Below are 18,654 nucleotides of genomic sequence, written 5' to 3'. Positions count from 1 at the left end.
ATGAAGATCATTAAAGGGCTTGGATAAAGAAGATGTTGTACATATATACAATGGAATATTAGCCATAACAAGGAACAAAACTGGGTCATTTGTAGAGATGTGGATGGACCTAGAGTCTGTCGTTCAGAGTGAATTGTCAGAAAGAGAAAAACAAATATTGCATATTAACGCATAACTGTGGAATCTAAAAAAAGTGGTACAGATGAACCTACTTGTAGGGTAGGAATAGAGACACAGACGTAGAGAACAGACATGCAGACACAGGTGGGGAAGAGGAAGGTGGGATGAATTGGGAGATTAGAGTTGACGTATATACACTACCATGTGTAAAATAGATAGCTAGTGGGAACCTGCTATATAGCACAGGGAGCTCAGCTCAGTGCTCTGTGATGACCTAGATGGGTGGGATGGGGGGGGTGTGGGGGGTGTGGGGGGTGGGAGGGAGGTCCAAGAGGGAGGGGAATATATGTATACATATAGTTGATTCACTTCATTGTACAGCAGAAACTAACACAACATTGTAAAGCAGTTTTACTCCAATAGAAAAGGGAGGTGGGGTGTGGAGAGATTTGAATGATTTTAAATAAGCAAATACATTCCTGCTTTTAAGTGGAAGAACTCAGCTCATGTATATCAATGACTTTATTTTCCTTACCTTCTGAGGGAAAATTTCAAGCTAAGGAAATCTGCCAAATCAACCTAACATTTCTTCAACATGTTTGATGTTTTCAACAGGGAGTCCAAAAGGTTGCCAGAAGTTAGTTTGGAATCTGAATTTACTGTACATCTCACTTTGTCACATAATATTTAGAGTTGGTCATTTTGAGATGTCTAGATAGGTACTTTTTCTTCTGCTTTTCTTCCTCCCCAAAATATTAATTGAGCCATTCAGTATTTGAACATCAATGAGCAAAAAACTACCATGACAAATTTTCTAAATTTATGCCTTTTAAATATTGGTAATATTTTAAAGGTTAAAATTCATTCACTATTATCTTTAATTTATTAGCACTTTGAAAATTCATGCCTCTAAATGTCTCTTATTCTTCTGCTTTCAATTAGGAGGCAGCATACAAACCAACAGCTTTATGTAGACGAAAATGGTAGGGAAAGAATTATGTCCCACCTTCTTGGTATGAGAATGCTTAAATATTCAAGATACATTAGCAATTTCCCTAAAATAAACTATTGAGTTCACCTAGAGCTACCTTGCTTTTACTTACATCTTGGTACTTTAAATAGATCCAAACTAATTGTTCTCTAATTGCTTCATGTTTATTTATTGAGCCAAATATTAGATGAGGAATTATACAGGGGCTCATGATTCAAAGGTCAATTCAAGAACTCGCAATTGACATAAGTTTAGCCTCTATAGTGAGATTCTGAGCTTCTTGATGGCAAGAATTATTTTAAATGTTCTCTGAGTTATTTTCTCTTCTGAGTAACTAGCAGGGAATCAGTACTTAAAAGAACATTTAGAGTCATAGAATTGGAGAGTTAAGAGGAATCTTATGTACCATCTAGGGTAGTGCTAATCAATAGAAATATAACAGGATCCACAATAAGAATCACATGTAATTCTAAGTTTTCTAGTTTCCACATTTAAGAAAGCTAAAAAAAAGTGAAATTAATTTTAATACAGATTTTGTTCAAACCAATATATCCAAAATATTATCATTTCAACTTATATTCAATAAAAATTATGAATAAGGTATTTTACTCTTTTTTTTGTACTAAATCTTCAAAATCCATCATGTGTTTCATGCTTATAGAACATCTAAATTTAGGCTAGCCACAATTTCGAACGTTCAATAGTCACGTGGCTACTAGATAGGATGGTGGGCAATACAGACCTAGAGTCTAACCCCTGCACTTTACAGATGAGAAAAACAGAGATTCAGAGAGGTGAAATGACCAGCCAATTGGTCATTTCTGAAGAGAAACACTAGAGAAAAGATGATTGCATAACCTGAAATCATGGGGTTTCCCTATTGGATTGGGAAAGTTGTGAGGAATTTTCCCACTTACTAACCCCATGTGATACCTCTCCTTTTTCCCTCACCTCCAATATCTTAACCCAGGGGTCTGGGTAATCGTGACTGCAGTCACTGCCTTCAAATATAGCTAAGCAATTTGCTCCCTGGAACTGGTTGTATTTGCCCTGCTGCACCCACTGATGTGACAAGACCACTTTTTTATGATGTTCGCCTTGACCATTCTTCAGATATGAATTCTTTGATATACTGACTAATTGCTTTTGGAGGAAAATACAGTTTCAAAATTTCCTCTCTATGTTAAGGTTTCTCTTGCCCCATGGAGACAAGATCTGATCTGTTCCTGTTCACTATGTTGCTCTTCAGCCAGTTAAAATGAGTGAAGTTAGTGATCAGAAAGGTAACTGAGAAGGTTTTCAACAAGGTCAAAAGAGAAAGGGCAAGGGTTTCCTAGGTGGCGCAGTGGTTAAGAATCCGCCTGCCAATGCAGGGGACACGGGTTCGATCCCTGCTCCAGGAAGATCCCACATGCCGCAGAGCAACTAAGCCCGTGTGCCACAGCTATTGAGCCTGCGCTTTAGAGCCTGTGAGCCACAACTACTGAGCCCATGTGCTGCAACTACTGAAGCCCACACGCCTAGAGCCCATGCTCTGCAACAAGAGAAGCCACGGCAATGAGGAGCCCACACACCACAACGAAGAGTAGCCCCCACTCACTGCAACTAAAGAAAGCCCATGCACAGCAAAAAAAAGACCCAACACAGCCAATAAAATTAATTAATTAATTAATTTTTAAAAAAAAGAGAAAGGGCAAGGTGGAGGTGTGAGGTGAGTTCTTGAAACTTAGAACTTATTCCTCGAAAAGGTTACGGAGAAGGAGCATTTTCCTAGGACAGAAGAAGCGTATTAAAAGAGTCACACCAGGCTAGGCCCTGTGCTTGGCATTGATCCTATCAAGTGAAATGAAAGACCCAATCATGCTTGATGGTGTGATGAGTGGAGAGAGCCCAGGCACTCAAACCAGGATAAAATAAGGAGGTACTGCTGGGAACTGAGAAGAGTGAAAGCTGCAGTCAGTCAATGGGATTAGTTTTCTGCAGAAACCTTTCCAGAAGATGATTTGTAAATATATTGCCAATAAGATTAAGGCATAAAATTTAATACAGAGGCTATGATTTCAACATATCAATAGACCGTAAGGCATAATTTGGGGTATTATAGAACAGTGACAGACCATTCTAATGACTTCTGAGGAAGCTGGAAAACCAAAATCTGTCCACATTCTTGGTGTTTCTCCAGCAGTACTGGCTCAACAAATCAGCTTATCTCCCCTTGAGGGCAACACCGCCTCCCCATCCCCCCTTCCACACACGAAATATATATCCAGATCTCCAGCTGCCTTTTCCTAGGGTTTCAAATTCTAAATTTACCAAGTGAACCCAGTTCGAAGAAGACTTTTTCTCTAAAGCCTCTCCTAACACAGGTAAGGACTCGTCTTTTCTGCCTCTCATCCTTTTGTTATAACTACTTTACCACAATGAAGTTTCCATCCTCCCGAACTGTCAACTGATGAACTTTTAAAGATTATTAAGAGCCCTAGTCCAATTAAACTTGATCTCTGTGGGTAGAGCCTACCCTGTCATTGATATTTTGCTAAAAGCAGAGTGATTAAATAAAAATCCATATTCTGAACAGTGAACTATATAGGCTCCTCCATCCACCCTACTTCCCACCGTCACCTTCAATTCTAAGAAACCTGGCAATCATCCTCATACCCTCAAGGCAGTCAAGAGAAAAGGCCTACAGATACTGATATTTGATGGGCAGGAGGGAGCAGAGACCAAAAAAAGAAAAGAAAATGTAGCTAGGTCAGCATCCTGCAGTCCACAAACCAACACTGTTCACACATAGAACTTCCAATCAGTTTCTTAGTGCTTCACTCTTTTATTTTTTATGATTCAATTTATTTTTTTAAATTTCCTTCTTCTAAGGGAAACAGGATTTTATTTTTCTATTTTTAAATTGATTTATTGTATTTAGTTCTCATACAATATTATGTTAGTTTCAGATGTACTACATAGTGATTTGACATTTGCATACATGATGAAATGATCATCACGATAAGTCTAGTAACCATCTGTCCTCACACAAAGTTATTACAATATTATTGACCATATTCTTTATGCTGTATGTTACACCCCAGTGTCTTATTTATTTTATAGCTGGAAGTTTTTTACCTCTTGATCCCCTTAACCTATTTCACTCCCCACTCCTACCCTTCCAGCAACCACCCATTTGTTCTCTGTATCTATGAGTCTGTTTTCATTTTGTTTATTTGTTTGTTTTTCAATTCTATATATAAGTGAGATTACACAGTATTTGCATTTCTCTGTCTGACTTATTTCACTTAGCATAACACCCTTTAGATTCATCCATGCTGTCAAAATGGCAAAATTTCATTTTTTATGGCTAATATTCCATTGTATATGTATTACCATATCTCTTTATCCATTCATCTGTTGATGGACACTGGGATTTTTCCACATCTTGTCTATTGTCTATTGTAAATAATACTTCAATGAACATTGATGTTCATCTTTCTGAATTTGTGTTTTGTTTTCTTCAAATAAGTATCCAGAAGTGAAATTGCTGGATCATATGGTAGTTCTATTTTTAATTTCTTGAGGAACCTCCATACTGTTTTCCATAGTGGCTGCACCAGTTTACATTCCCACAAACAGCACACAAGGATCCCCTTTTCTCCACATTCTTGTCAACACTTGTTATTTATTGTCTTTTTGACAATACCCATAATGCCAGGTGTGAGATGGTCTCATTGTGGTTTCGATTTACATTTCCCTGATAATTAGTGATGTTGAGCATATTTACATGTGTCTGTTGGCCATCTGTATATCTTCTTTGGAAAAATATCTATTCAAGTCCTCTGCCCATTGTGGGAAAACATTCAGAAGTCTTTCTGAAACCTTGAAAATGTTACTAAAAGTAATTAAAGTATGTGGGCCGAGCGACTGGATGCAGAATGTCCTGCTTGAGCAGCGGAGGAGCTAAGGGTGCTGGGCGTGGCTACCATGGGGGCATAGGCTACCATGGAAACAGAATATTGACCCTCTCTGGGGGCGCAGCTCCTTTCTCACTTGCACACCTCATATCACCCTGTTTGGCCCCGGAGGATGGCTGGTTAGCCAGAGACGGGTAAGATTTCTCAGGGGAGGAACAACCTAAGACAGGCACAGTCGCAGAGGGGCCAACAGGGGTGGGGCACAGACCCTTAATCCTTCTGAGAGAGGTCTCCTGCCCCCAGGGCTGCCTTGCTCTCCACGGCTCAGCTCAAATCCACACCCTGCTCAAATCGGACCCAGGAAGCAAACAAAGATCATTGCCCCCAGTCATGTGAGGCCTTTGTTTGTTTACTTCAAAGATAACCTTGTTTGTGGGACTAAACTGGGAGTGTTAGACCCTTAGAGTATGCCAAGAACTCAATAAAAGCAATGTGGGATCAATCAGCGAGGCTCTTGATCCTAGAGGTCTTGAGTCCCCTGGTCCCATCTTTCTCTTAAATCTGTGTCTGTGTTTTCTTTAAGCTTGTGGCACCCGTCACTCACCTCAAGTCGCCAAGCTGGTCTTGGCAGCCCATTTTTAAGTTAGACTGTTTGGGGTTTTTTTGATGTTGAGTTATACGAGCTGTTTGTATGCTTTGGTTATTAACCCTTATTGAATGTATTATTTGCAAATGTCTTCACATTCAGTAGGCTTTTTCATTTTGCAGATAGTTTCCTTAACTGTACAAATTTTTTTAGGTTGATGTAGCCCCATTTGTTTTATTTTTGCTTTTGTTTCCCATACTGAGGGGAACAGAGCCAAAAAAATATTACTAATACAGATGTCAAAGAGTGTACTAGCTATGTTTTCTTCCAGGAGTTTTATGGTTTCAGGTCTTAAATTTAAGTCTTTAATCTGTTTTGAGTTTATTTTTATATATGATGAGAGAAAGTAGTGTAGTTTGATCCTTTTCCATGTAGTTGTTCAGTTTTCCCAACACTATTTATTGAAGAGGCTCTGTTTTCCCCATTGTATATTCTTTTCCTCCTTTGTCATAGATTAATTGACTATATAAGCATGAGTTTATTTCTGGGCTTTCTATTTTGTTCCATTGATCTATGTGTCTGGTTTTTGTGCCAGTACTATACTGTTTTGATTACTATAGCTTTATAGTATAGTTTGAAATCAGAGAGTGTGATACCTCCAGATCTATTTTTCTTTCTCAAGATCACTTGGGCTATTTGTAGTCTTTTGTGTTTCCATGCAAATTTTAAAATTTATTCTAGTTCTGTGAAAAATGCCCTGATATTTTGATAGGGATTGCATAAAATCTGTAGATTGCCTTAGGTAGTATGTTCATTTTAACAATATTAATTCTTTCAATTCATGAGCATGATATATTTTTCCATTTGTCTGTATCACCTTCAATTTCTTTCATCAATGTCTTATAATTTTCAGAATACAATTTACTCCTATGTATTTTACCATTCTTATTGCAATTGTATATGGGATTGTTTTCTTAATTTCTCTTTCTTAATTTCTCTTTCTCTCATTCGTGTATAGAAACGTGCCAGATTTCTGTGTATTGATTTTGTATCTTGCAACTTTACTGAGTTTATTTGTTTTTTGGTAGTGTATTTAGGATTCTATATGTATAGTATCATGTCATCTGCTAACAATGACAGTTTTACTTCTTCCTTTCCAGTTTAGATTCCTTTTATTTCTTTTTCTTATCTGATTGCTGTGGCTAGGATTTCCAACACTATGTTGAATAAAGGTGGTGAGAGTGGGCATCCTTGTCTTTTTCCTGATCTTAGAGGAAATACTTTCAGCTTTTCACCATTAAGTATGATAGTGACTGTGGGAGTGCCTCATCCTTAAAAATTAATGCAGAGACAAGAATTTCCCAATAGTTAAGGAAAGGGTCTAATGTGAAAGCTAGGTACCAAAGCTTACAAATAAGAAAAAGAAAATTGAGGAAACAGAGGCAATACAGAAGAAAACTTGAAAAAAATATATAATGAAAATACTAAAAGCCTCAGGAATGTAGAAGTAGTTATTATTGCATTTCTGAAATAGGAGTGGAAATTAATGGGGAAAAGAAGGAGCACTCAGAAAAAGAAAAAAAAAAACACTAGGAGATAAAAATATACTAAAGTATAAATTTTAAAATCAATAGAAGTGTTGAGAGATAATATTTGAGGACATTTCCTAAGAATTAGAACAAAAAAAGAACATCATAAAGATAAAAAAAATTATAGGATTAATCCAAGAAATCTGACAACTAAATAATAGCAGTTTCAGGGAGAAAAAATGGAAAGAAGAAAATTATCAAAGAAGTAATATAGGGAAATGTTCCAGAATAGAAGGGTATGAACAACCAAGCATAAATATGACATGGAAACCAGGAAAAAAAGGTACCAAACCTAGAGAAGGAGAAAGGGAAGTCCCAGGATGATGTCTGCACAATAAGCCAGAGCAGGCCATGAGAGCAAGTCCAAGGGAGATGTCTCCAAGAAAACATATGTCCCTAATAAATTACCTGCTGTGTTTGATTAAGAACCATTTCAGAGTTCTGCCAGTCAGTTCTGGGATAAATTAGTGATCAGTTTATAAAAAGTAAGCAAATGAAAAAGTGAGGTAATTTTTTTTAACCTTCAAGAAAAACAATTTACAATATCAAAACATAAATATAGTCCATTATGGGCTCAGTTGTGAACAAGTTGTATATCTTTCAAATAACATAATCACTTTATAGTGATTCAACCAAAATTGTGATGTCACTCTATTGCAGTGGTTCACAATTCCAGCTGCATAGTAGAAGCATGCAAGAGGCTTTAAAAATATATATATATATACTGAGGCCTGCATCTCAATCCCAGACATTCTGATTTAATTGGTTTTGAATAGAGCCTGGGCCTTGACAATTTTAAAAAGCCCCCAGGTGATTTCAGTATGTTCCATTAGGTAGATGGGGATGTGGGAGGAAAAGAGGAGAGCCAGTGTGTGATATAGGAGAGCTAAATTCTAAATTGCAGAGTGAGAATTCCTACTAACCAATAGTGAAAGTTTAAGTGCAGACAGAATCCTATCCTAACTTGTACAATTCAGCTTCACTCACTTCCTCTTAATCTTAGCTCTGTCAGATCATGCCTTTGTGACAAATTTTGATATTTTGTTCATCACAGATGTTTTGCATAATTTTTATTTTTTCAAATATTACATTAAAATGTTATTTATTTTTATTATTGAGTTTTGTGGCACCCCCATAAATATTGTGCCTGAAGTAAATATTGTGAAGGTGAGGGCCTCACTTGGCTCACCCTAATTGCAGCTCTTATAAAATCTAAAATTGAAAAATTAAGAAATAATGGAATGAACATATTACTTTTTTAAAAAGGGACTGCCAGGAGAAATTATTAAAGGAGTTAAAAGTTATTGCCTCTTGGAATCCGGACTCAAATTTAGGGAAGGGTAAAGCAGGGAACCACTTTTTTTGTTGTTACAGGCCCCTTGATGTGTTGTTAACCTTCAAAACTGAATGTATGTATTACTTTAATAAAAATAGAAGTTAAATTAAAAGTGTCAGCCAACTATTTCTGTAGGCCACATGCCAGCTGATTTTAGACCAACCACACATTTGCCAGAGGAGGAAAATGAGGCACAGAGAAGTGAAGTGGTTTTCCCAAGATCCCTGGCAACTAGTGTCAGAACTGAGACCAGAGCACAGATTTAAATTCTTGGTTCTTTCTTCCTGAACAAACTTTATTCTTCAGCCAGTAACTACACACCAAAATACCTCTCCATCCTCTTACACTGCCAATTCTACCTCCTAAATATGTCTCCTTGATTCATATTTTCATAGCTCCTCTGCTGAAGGTCAGGGCCATTTTAAGACCTTGGAAATCCTGGGATTTTGACTTTAAGGAGTCCCATCCCAAACCATGTGAAAAACACATCAAAATCTACCTACAACTCCATAAAATAATATTTATTTTCATGTACAAAGAGATTTTTTAAAATTTTCTTTTGAAATTATTTGCCTTGGCCTAACTTTTGGTTGCCTATGATTTCTCAGCAATAATTTTGCATGTTTTGTAACTCTGGTGAAGTGAGAAAACTTACTCAAATCATTGTTTTTGAAAGCAATTAAATTTTTGCCAATGTGGCGTTAAATAATAAATTACATGGATACAATGTACATTCTTTAGAGATTTTAATTGAGCAGGAAAAATTTTATTCCTGTAGTTTTTTCGTTTTCTAGAGACCATCCTTTTCTTTTCAATTCTCAAAACTTTTCATAGGTCTTAGAACATATCATGGGTCTTCAGCATGGTTCCCACAGCATCAAGTGAATTGAATCATCCTGCGGTTCATTGCGGTAACCTTCCCTTCATCTCTATCTTAGGGACTTTCCATCCATCTCCCAACCTGGTGAGTAATTATGTCCTTTTTTTCCCCCTAGATTCTTTAATAACATACCACACAAGTAATTTCCTTAAATACCTAGCTTGCGCTTTCTCTTCATCTTCAGCACTTCCTCCCCCTTGTGGGACTCCCACCTGAATGACATATAATTCTGGGTAAAATGCTGGGAAATCTTGCCTGCTTGTCTGTGAATGTGCAGTTCCTACTATTTGGATTGTTCTCCCTCCTACCCATTTATTACTTCCCCTCACTCCGATTTCACCTATGGAACTAATCATTGTTCTTACATTTTAAATTTCACTTTCCTTTGCATAATTTCTCTGTGATAGTACTTAATAGCACATTGCTGTTTTTATTTGTTCGTATATCCATCTTGTCTAATAATGCCAGCAAGGTAAGAATTATATCCATTTCATACCTCCAGCTCCTAGCAAATGCTTGGCCCATGATAAGGATGTAATAAACTTGGCTAAATGAATGTCCAGAACAACAAAGTACAAGTGATATTGCAGCTACCTAGTCAGTTTTAGTAACCGGCTATTATTCCATCCAAAACATATCACAATTAGACTCTTTTCCCATATAGGTCATCACAGAGTATTGAATAGAGTTCCCTGTGCTACATAGTAGGTCTTTATTAGTTATCTGTTTTGTATATAGTAGTGTGTATATGTCAATCCCAATCTCCCAATTGTAGATACATTCATTTGTACCCTTTTTTAGATTCCACATATAAGCGATATCATATGATATTTGTCTTTCTCGGTCTGACTATATTGGTGATGTGGTATCTCTGTTGATGAGGACCACAGGTGAAGGGATCACTGAGGCCCCTCAGCATATTCTACTTGCATCTCTCCCTTGGCAGTGGGGATAGTCCTCTTTTATGTGATGGTCTGAGGAACAGGGAACCGGAAACCCCAAAACCCTTAGAGCACATAACTCAATCTGGATTAATTAAGAGCTGACCATAGGAGTAATAACCTCAGGGGAAACAAAATCCATTTTCCTAGATAACAAATTTATAACCTGCAATAGGAGGTTAAAATTTAAGTTTCTAGTTTGAAAAGAGATTTAGTCATTATTTAAGAAGGGAAGAAAAGCACAAACATGGTCACTGGCAGGAAGCTTAACACTTGGAAACCATTTTGGTCATCAAGTGAGGAGACCTGTGTCATCTTGGCTCCCCACACCCTAACACTGGGCTTCAGGATCCTCAGCTATAAAACGATGCTGGCTTGGGTGAGCCTCTTGTTCCTTTCCAGCCTCGCATTCCATGATCCCAGATGACCTGGAATCTAACAGCCCAGCATTGCCTAAATGTTCCTGAGAACTAGCAGAGCATGAAGTGGTTTCATGCTCAGTTGAGAAATATAAAGATGGGTCTGTTACTTGTGGCTAGAAAAACACATCACTTCTGACACAGAAAGAAGACAAAGGGTGAGGAATCAAACCAGAGTAGTGAGTCTGAACTGCCAAACCCAAACAATTTTCCTCTTTGAGGTTAGAAGCCAAGCAGTTTGGGAAAGAGTTACATAATGGTTTGTCACTCCTTCACTCTCCAGCTTGTGCTCTGTTATGATGATTGCCCTTCCTAGACCACCTGGAAGGTGAATGTCAAGAACAACTTGTACTTGAGGCTCTGTCACCAAATCCTCCCATAACCATAGGTAAGTTCCTTAACCCCCAAGGCCTCAGTTTCTTCAATTGTAAAATAGTTAAGTTGAACAATGAGTAAATGGGTTAGTAATAATAAAGTAATAGGTGAAAAGCAGGGGACAGAAATCACTAAAAGCAATAGGAAAGTATACACAGATTATGTCATCAGGATGTAATTTTTATTCATTCACTGAACAAGTATTTATTTCTTGTGCCAGGTATTACCTGAGGTACTGTGGATATGGAAGTTAAAAAAAGGAGCAGGGGTGGGGGAAGCAGATATTTCTGCTTTCTTGGAATGTAAATTTCTATCAAGGTGACAGTAAGTAGACAAGCAAATAAGTGAAACATATAGCATGACAGATGGTGATAAATGCTACAGAGAAAAAGGACAGGAAGAGATGTAGAGAGTCCAGGAAGGGGGTGGTAGCGGAGTGGGTGCTGCAATTGCCTGAAGGAGAATGACTGAGCCAGGGCTGTTAGAGAGGAGAGCCCTCCAGCAGAGGAACAGCAAGCACCAATAACGCCAGGAACCATAGGAACACTAGTGTGGCTAGAGCTGGCAGAGAGTAGTAAGAAATGAGCTCAGACAGTTAACAGAAGACAGATTGTATAGAGCTTTGCAGGACTATAGTATTTACTCAGGGTGAGATAGCAAGGACTGGAGGATTTTGAGGAAAGGAATAACTAAATCAACTTAGGGTTCAATAGGAACACTCTGGTTCAGTGTGGAGAACACAAAAGCTAAAGCAGGGAAATCAGTTAAGAGGCTATTACAATAAGGTGAGATGATGGTGACTGGCATCAAGATGATAGCAGTGCAGGTGGGGAGAAACGTCACATTCCATATATTTTAAAAAGCAAACACGTTTTGTTAATGGATTAGACGCAGATTCTGAGAGAGGAAAAAAGAGTCAAGAACAACTTTAAGTATTTTTTTGGCAAGAATAACTAGAAGGGTGGGATTGGCATTTACTGAAATGGGGAAGACAGCAGGAAAAGGAGGTTTGAAGAAAAAGATTGGGGGTTTCTTAAGCTTGAGATGTTAGGCATACAAATAGAGATGTTGCAAAGGTATTTGGACTTACAATCCTGGAGTTCAAAAAAGAGGCTGTCAGAAGTAGAAATATACATCTGGGAGGCTTCTGTGTATAGATGACGTTTGAAGTGATGAGGCTGGAGGAGATCACTAAGGAGGAAAAGGAGCTATGGAAGAGTTCAGAGGATTGAGATGTGGAGTGTTCAAATGTTCAGTGGTTAAGCAAGAACAGGAGAAACCATCAAAGGTAACTGAGAGGGAGAGATGAATGAGGTAGGACAAAAACCAAGAGAGAAAATTATCTGGAGGTGAAGTGGAAAAGTAAGTCTTTCAAGGAAGGGGCATTACTCAACTGGGTCAAATGCTGTTGATAGGCCAAGTAAGATGAGGACAGAGAGGCGATCATTGGATTTAGCAACGTGGAGATTGTTAGGAACTTAGATGCTTCATTGACAACCTAATTGAAATGGCTTCACTAGAGAGCTGAAGGAGAGGAACTGGAGACAGCTGGTATAGATCACTTTCAAGAGTTTTTGCTAGATAGTAGAGCAGAGATTTGGGGGCAGAGTTGTCAAGAGGGGTTTATATTTTTAAGCTGGGCTACTCTACAGTATATCTGCCTTCTGATGGAAATAATAAAGGAGCAGGAGGAGGGGAAAGGAGGGAGGGAAGAAAGGAAGCAAGGAAGGAAGGAAGGGAGGGAGGAAAGGAGGAAGAAAGGGAAAAAGAAAAGCAAGTAAAGGAGGACAGGGAGAAGGAGAACAACAGATGGGAGGGGAAGGCTTGGGGAGGAAGGGGAGGGGAATGCAGAGGGAGAAGGAGGAGGAAAAATTAATAACACACTGAAAAAGAAAGAGAAGTAAATGTCTAAATCAGAAATGGACTTGGACATTACTATGAATCATCAGAAATAAACAGGATTATAATCCTTAACTATGAACAATTATAAACCAACAAATTAGATAACATAGATAAAATGGACAAATTCCTAGAAACACACAAATTACCTAACTAAACTTATTCGAGAAGAAATAGAAAGTCTCAACATACCTATAACAAATGAAGAAATTGTATCAGTAATCAAAAAACCTCCCAACAAAGAAAAGTCTAGGACCAGAGAGATTTACTGCTGAATTCTACCAAACATTTAAAGAATTAACACCAAAATGTCTCAAATTCTTCATACAATAGAAGAGGAGGAAACACATCCTAATTCATACTATGAAGTCAGAACTACTTTGGTCTTTCTCTGGTGTGAAACAGATAAAAACATCAGAAAAAGAGGAAATTACAGATCTATATCCCTGATGAATATAGATGCAAAGATCCTCAACAGAATACAAAGAAACTGAATCCAACAGAATATTGAGAGGATTACACACCATGATCAAAAGAAATTTATTCCATGAATGCAATGGTGGTTCCACAAAAGAAAATTAGTCAATGTAATACATTAATAGAATGAAGGGGGGGGAAATGCATGATCATTTCAGTTGACACAGAAGTGGTGTTTGACAAAATCCAACACCCTTTCATGATAAGAAGCAAATAGAAGTGAATTAGGAATAGACTAGAACTTCCTCAACATGATAAAGCACATTTATGGAAGACCCACAGCTAAAAAAATATATACTCAGTCATGAAGGACTGGAAGCTTTCCCCCTCTACAGTCATAACAAAATAAGGATGCCTACTTTCACCACTGCTATTCAATGTTGTAATGGAAGTTGTAGCCAGAGCAAAATAAATAAATAAATAAATAAATAAATAAATAAATAAATAAATGCAATTCAAATTGGAAAGAAAGAAGTAAAATTATCTCTGTTTGCATATAACATGATCCTATACAGAGAAAATCCCAAAGAATCTACAAGAAAGATACTAGAGCTAATAAATGAAATCAGCAAATCTTCAAGGTATAGGATCAATGCACAAAAAATAAGATATGTTTATATACATCAGCAATAAAGAATCTGAAAAGGAATTAAGAAAGCGATTCCATTTATAATAACATCTAAAAGAATAAAATACCTGGGAATAAATTAACCAAGCAGATAAGGGTTATACACTAAAAACCAGAAAATATTGCTGAAAGAAATGAAAGAAGATAAGTAAATAAAAATACATCCTGTGTTCATGGTACAAAATTTAATATTGTTAAAATGTCAATAGTACTTAAAGTGATCTACAAATTCAGTGCAATCCCTGTCAAAATTCCAACAGCCTATTTTACAGAAATGAAAAAGTGAATCCTTTAATTCATATGGAAAGGACCCCAGATAGCCAAAAAAATATTGAAAAAGAACAAACTTGCAATACTCACACTTCCCAATTTCAAAACTTTTTACATAGCTACAGTAATAGCAACAGTGTGGTTCTGGCATTAGGTTAGACATATAGACTAATAGAATAGAACTGAGAATCCAGAAATAAACCCATACATCTATGGTCAATTGATTCTTGACAAGAGTGCCAAATTTATTCAATGGCAAAGAATAGGCTCTTCACAGATGGTGCTGGGACATTGGACTTCCTCAGCCAAAAGAATAAAGATGAACCCCCTACTTCATGCCATATACAAAAACTAATTCAAAATTGATCAATGACATAAAAATCATAAAACTCTTAGAAGAAAACATAGGAATAAATCTTCATGACCTAGGACTTGGCAATGGATTCTTAGATATGACACCCAAAGCAGAAGCAACAATAGAAAAAAAATAAATTGAATTTTGTAAAAATTAAAAACTTTTCTGCATCAAAAGCATTATCAAGAAAGTGAAAAAAAAAACAGCCTAAAGAATGGAAGAAAGTATTTTAAATCATATATCTGATGAGTTTAATATCTCAAATATGTAAAGAACTCTTATAACTCAACAACAAAAAGATAACTCAGTTTAAAAAATGAACATCGGACTTGAATACACATTTCTCCAAAGAAGACATACAAATAAGAAATAAGTACATGAAAAGATTCTAAACATCATTGGTCATTAAGGAAATGCAAGCAAAACCACTTTATACCTACTAATCAATAAAACAAAAAATAATAAGTGTTAGTAAGGATGTAGAAAAATTGGAACCCTCATGCATTTCTCATGGAAATATAAAATGGTACAGCCACTATGGAAAACAGTTTGGTAGTTCCTCAAAAAGCTATACATAGAATTACCATATGACCCAGCAATTCCACTTCTAGGCATTTACCCAACAGAACTGAAAACTGGAATTCAAACAGATATTTGTAGACAAATATTCATTGTAGCATTTTCACAATAGCCAAAAGGTAGAAACAACCCAAGTGTTCAACAATAAATGAATAGACACACAAAATGTGGCATATGTATGTAGTAAAATATTATTTGGCCACAAAGAGGAAGTTCTGATATATGGATGAATGTTGAAAACATTATGCTATAAGCAAGACACAAAGGCCAGATGTTGTGCAATTCTTTTTATATGAAACATCTAGAATAGATGTCAAGTTCATAGAAACAGAAAATAGGTTAGAGGTTACCAGGGGCTGAGGGTAGAGAAGAATGAAGAGTTATTGCTTCATAATTATGGAGTTTCTGTCTAGAGTGATGAAAATTTCACGGAAAAAGAGAGTGGTGATGGTTGCAAAACTTTGTGAATGTAATTAATGCCACTGAGTTGAATGGGTAATATGACAAAATTTGGTTTTTTACCACAATTTACAAAATTAATAACGTAATATGTCTCAAGAAAACAACTGAATTATATACTTTAAATGGGTAGATTACATGATATGTGAATTATATCTCAGTAAATCTGTTTAAAAAATTAATGATGCAGAAGAGAGGGAAAATTGCTAGAGTCCTGTCCTAGAGTAAGCAAGAAAAGATGTGATTTACTACATGTAGGGACTTGGCCTAAATAGGAATATGGATAACTCATCCATAGTAATAAGGATGTAAGTCAAAGAATATGGACACAAATGCAGGTGGTAGGTTTGGGGGTTGGGAGCAGGTTTATCAATCTCAGTTGCCTTAGAAGTATTATCAAGTTACATCTTTCTTACAGTGTTTATTTCATTCTGCCTAGTGGATCCTTGGTTGTTCTTCCCCTTACCCAACATCACTCAGTTGTAAGTTTCTTAAAGATGAATACAATGCCTTAACACATTTTGAATTTCCCATAGAACCTAGGATAATATGGTCTAAAAACAACCTGAATGAATGAATGAGCAAATTATGGATACAATAGACAACTGGCTCCCAAGAGTTGAGTTGGTTTTCATTTCCCATCTTCAGTTTAGTCCATATTCTCTTCTTTTGTGTCATACATAACCAAATATGTTTGGTGAGAAACCTTCTTAGCATCCATTCAAATGTAGCCAGGTGATAATATTCCCCCACTTCTGTTGAAAAACAATTTCTGTTGGCCCCATAGGGTGATCGAGCAGTACCAGCCAGTGAGTTCACCAGCACCAGTGTCCCACCCACAGCCTGGGCCCTGGCTACCTATTCGTGGGCCCTGGCAGGACAAGCAGGAAGCAGTAGCCAAGTCATTGAGCAACTTACTTCTTAAGGAAGATAAAATCAAACCAAATGGTAATGGTCTTTACATTTCTAGTGTCTCATAGAATTTGAATCGCCTCAGTTGTTGGATATGGGATGTAATTTTGAATGATGGTCCCTTTATGTCTGATAAAGGTGTTGTTGTCAAGACCAATGCTAATGGAGAGAAGACAGGTGAAGAAGATAAAGAGGACAGCTGTTCAGTGCTTACTCAACAAGCTGATTAGAAGCAAACTTATTGATAAAACAAACCAGGTGGAAGACCTACAAAAGGATCCAAACTGTCCCCCTCTACTCAGTGAAGTCCTTTGAGGAGCTACACCTAAAACCACAGCTTCTCCAGGGAGTCTATACCATGTGCTTCATCCGTCCACCCAAAATACAAGAGAACACATTGCCTTTGATGCTTGCTGAACCCTCACAGAACTTAGTTGCCCAGTCTCAGTCTGGTACTGATAAAACAGCTGCCTTTGTGTTAGCCATGTAAACAGATACCCCAGTGTCTGTGCCTCTCCCAAACTTACGAGCTTGTCCTTCAAACAGGAAAAGTGATTGAGCAGATAGGCAAACTTTACCCTGAACTTAAGCTATCCTACACTGTTAAAGGCAATAATTTGGAAAGATGTCAAAAGATCAGTGAGGACATTGTCATTGGCACCCTTGGGACCATTCTTGGGTGCTCCAAGCTCAAGTTCATTGTGCCTAAGAAGATCAAGGTTTGATCTGGATGAAGCTGACATTATGAGAGCTGCTCACCACCACCAAGATCAGAGCATCTGCTTCCAGAGGATGCGACCCAGGAACTACCAGATGCTGCTTTTTCCTGCCACCTTTGAAGACTCTACAGAAATTTCCCCAGTTAGTGGTCCCACACCCAAACATTATCAAACTGAAGTGTGAGGAGGGAACAGCGGACAGCCTGAAGCACTATTATGTCTTGTGTGATAATGGAAAAGAGAAGTTTCTGGCCTCATGTAACCTGTAAAGGCCATCACCATTGCTTAAGCCACAATCTTTTGCCATACCCCTAAAACACCTCGTTGGCTGGCAGCAGAGCTCTCAGAAGAAAACCAAGAGTTAACTCTGCTCAGTGGTGAAATGATGGTGAGCAAAAGGCTGCAGTGATTGAGCGCTCTCAAGAGGGCAAACGTGTTGGTAACCACAAACATGTATGCCTGTGTTGTTGATGTTGAATGGGTGTCTGTTGTCATCAACTTTGATCTTTACCTTTACAAGGATGGAAACCTGGACAATGAGACCTATCTGCAGTTGATCAGGCACACAGGTCTCTTTGGAAAGAAAAGCTTGGCAGCGAACATGGTTGACAGCAGACACAGCATGAATATCCTGAACAGAATTCAGGAGCATTTTAATAAGAATATATGAGGGTATGTCAAAAATTATCTGCACTCTGGTTGTATTAAAACTTCTGTTGACCACACTGTCTTATCAGCGCTTTCTTTTCAAGGCTACTGTCTCCCCAGTTACTGCTGTGCAGGTGTAAACATGATACATCAGTTCGTTTGCAACTGCAGTGCGAGCAAAAATGGTTGCCCCACTTGTGATTTGCATGAAAGAAGAGCAGCATGCAGTGATTCGTTTTTTGTGGTCTCAGGGTGTACCTGGTGCCATTATTTATCAAAGACGTTGTGCACAGTATGGAGAAAGTGTTCTGTTGCAAAGAAGTGTGTATGAATGGATAGAGAAGTTTAAGGAAGGTTGCACAAGTGTTAGCCATCAAGAAGGAGCTGGACACCCGTCCACATGAAGACATGAAGACAGCAGTGCATTCGTGGCTCACAGCTCAGGCTAAACATTTTTTAATGAGGGAATACAAAAGCTTGTTGACAGATGGATGAAGTTTATTGAAAAGCAAGGAGGGCTTCCTAGGTTGCACAGTGCTTAAGAATCCGCCTGCCAATGCAGGGGACAC

The 18,654-nt window shown here is 37.6% G+C and overlaps 1 pseudogene; it reads left to right on the top strand.

Annotated features, from left to right (window-relative positions):
• The window catches only part of LOC130860871 (ATP-dependent RNA helicase DDX19B-like), a 57,510-nt pseudogene extending 39,403 nt beyond the window's left edge, over nt 1-18,107 (top strand).
• The last annotated feature ends 547 nt before the right edge of the window (nt 18,108-18,654 follow it).

Source organism: Hippopotamus amphibius, chromosome 9 (genome assembly GCF_030028045.1).
Source record: "Hippopotamus amphibius kiboko isolate mHipAmp2 chromosome 9, mHipAmp2.hap2, whole genome shotgun sequence".
NCBI classification, from domain to species: Eukaryota; Metazoa; Chordata; class Mammalia; order Artiodactyla; family Hippopotamidae; genus Hippopotamus; species Hippopotamus amphibius.
The sequence above is the reverse complement of the archived record's forward strand: the minus strand, read 5'-3'. Positions and strand labels throughout refer to the sequence as shown.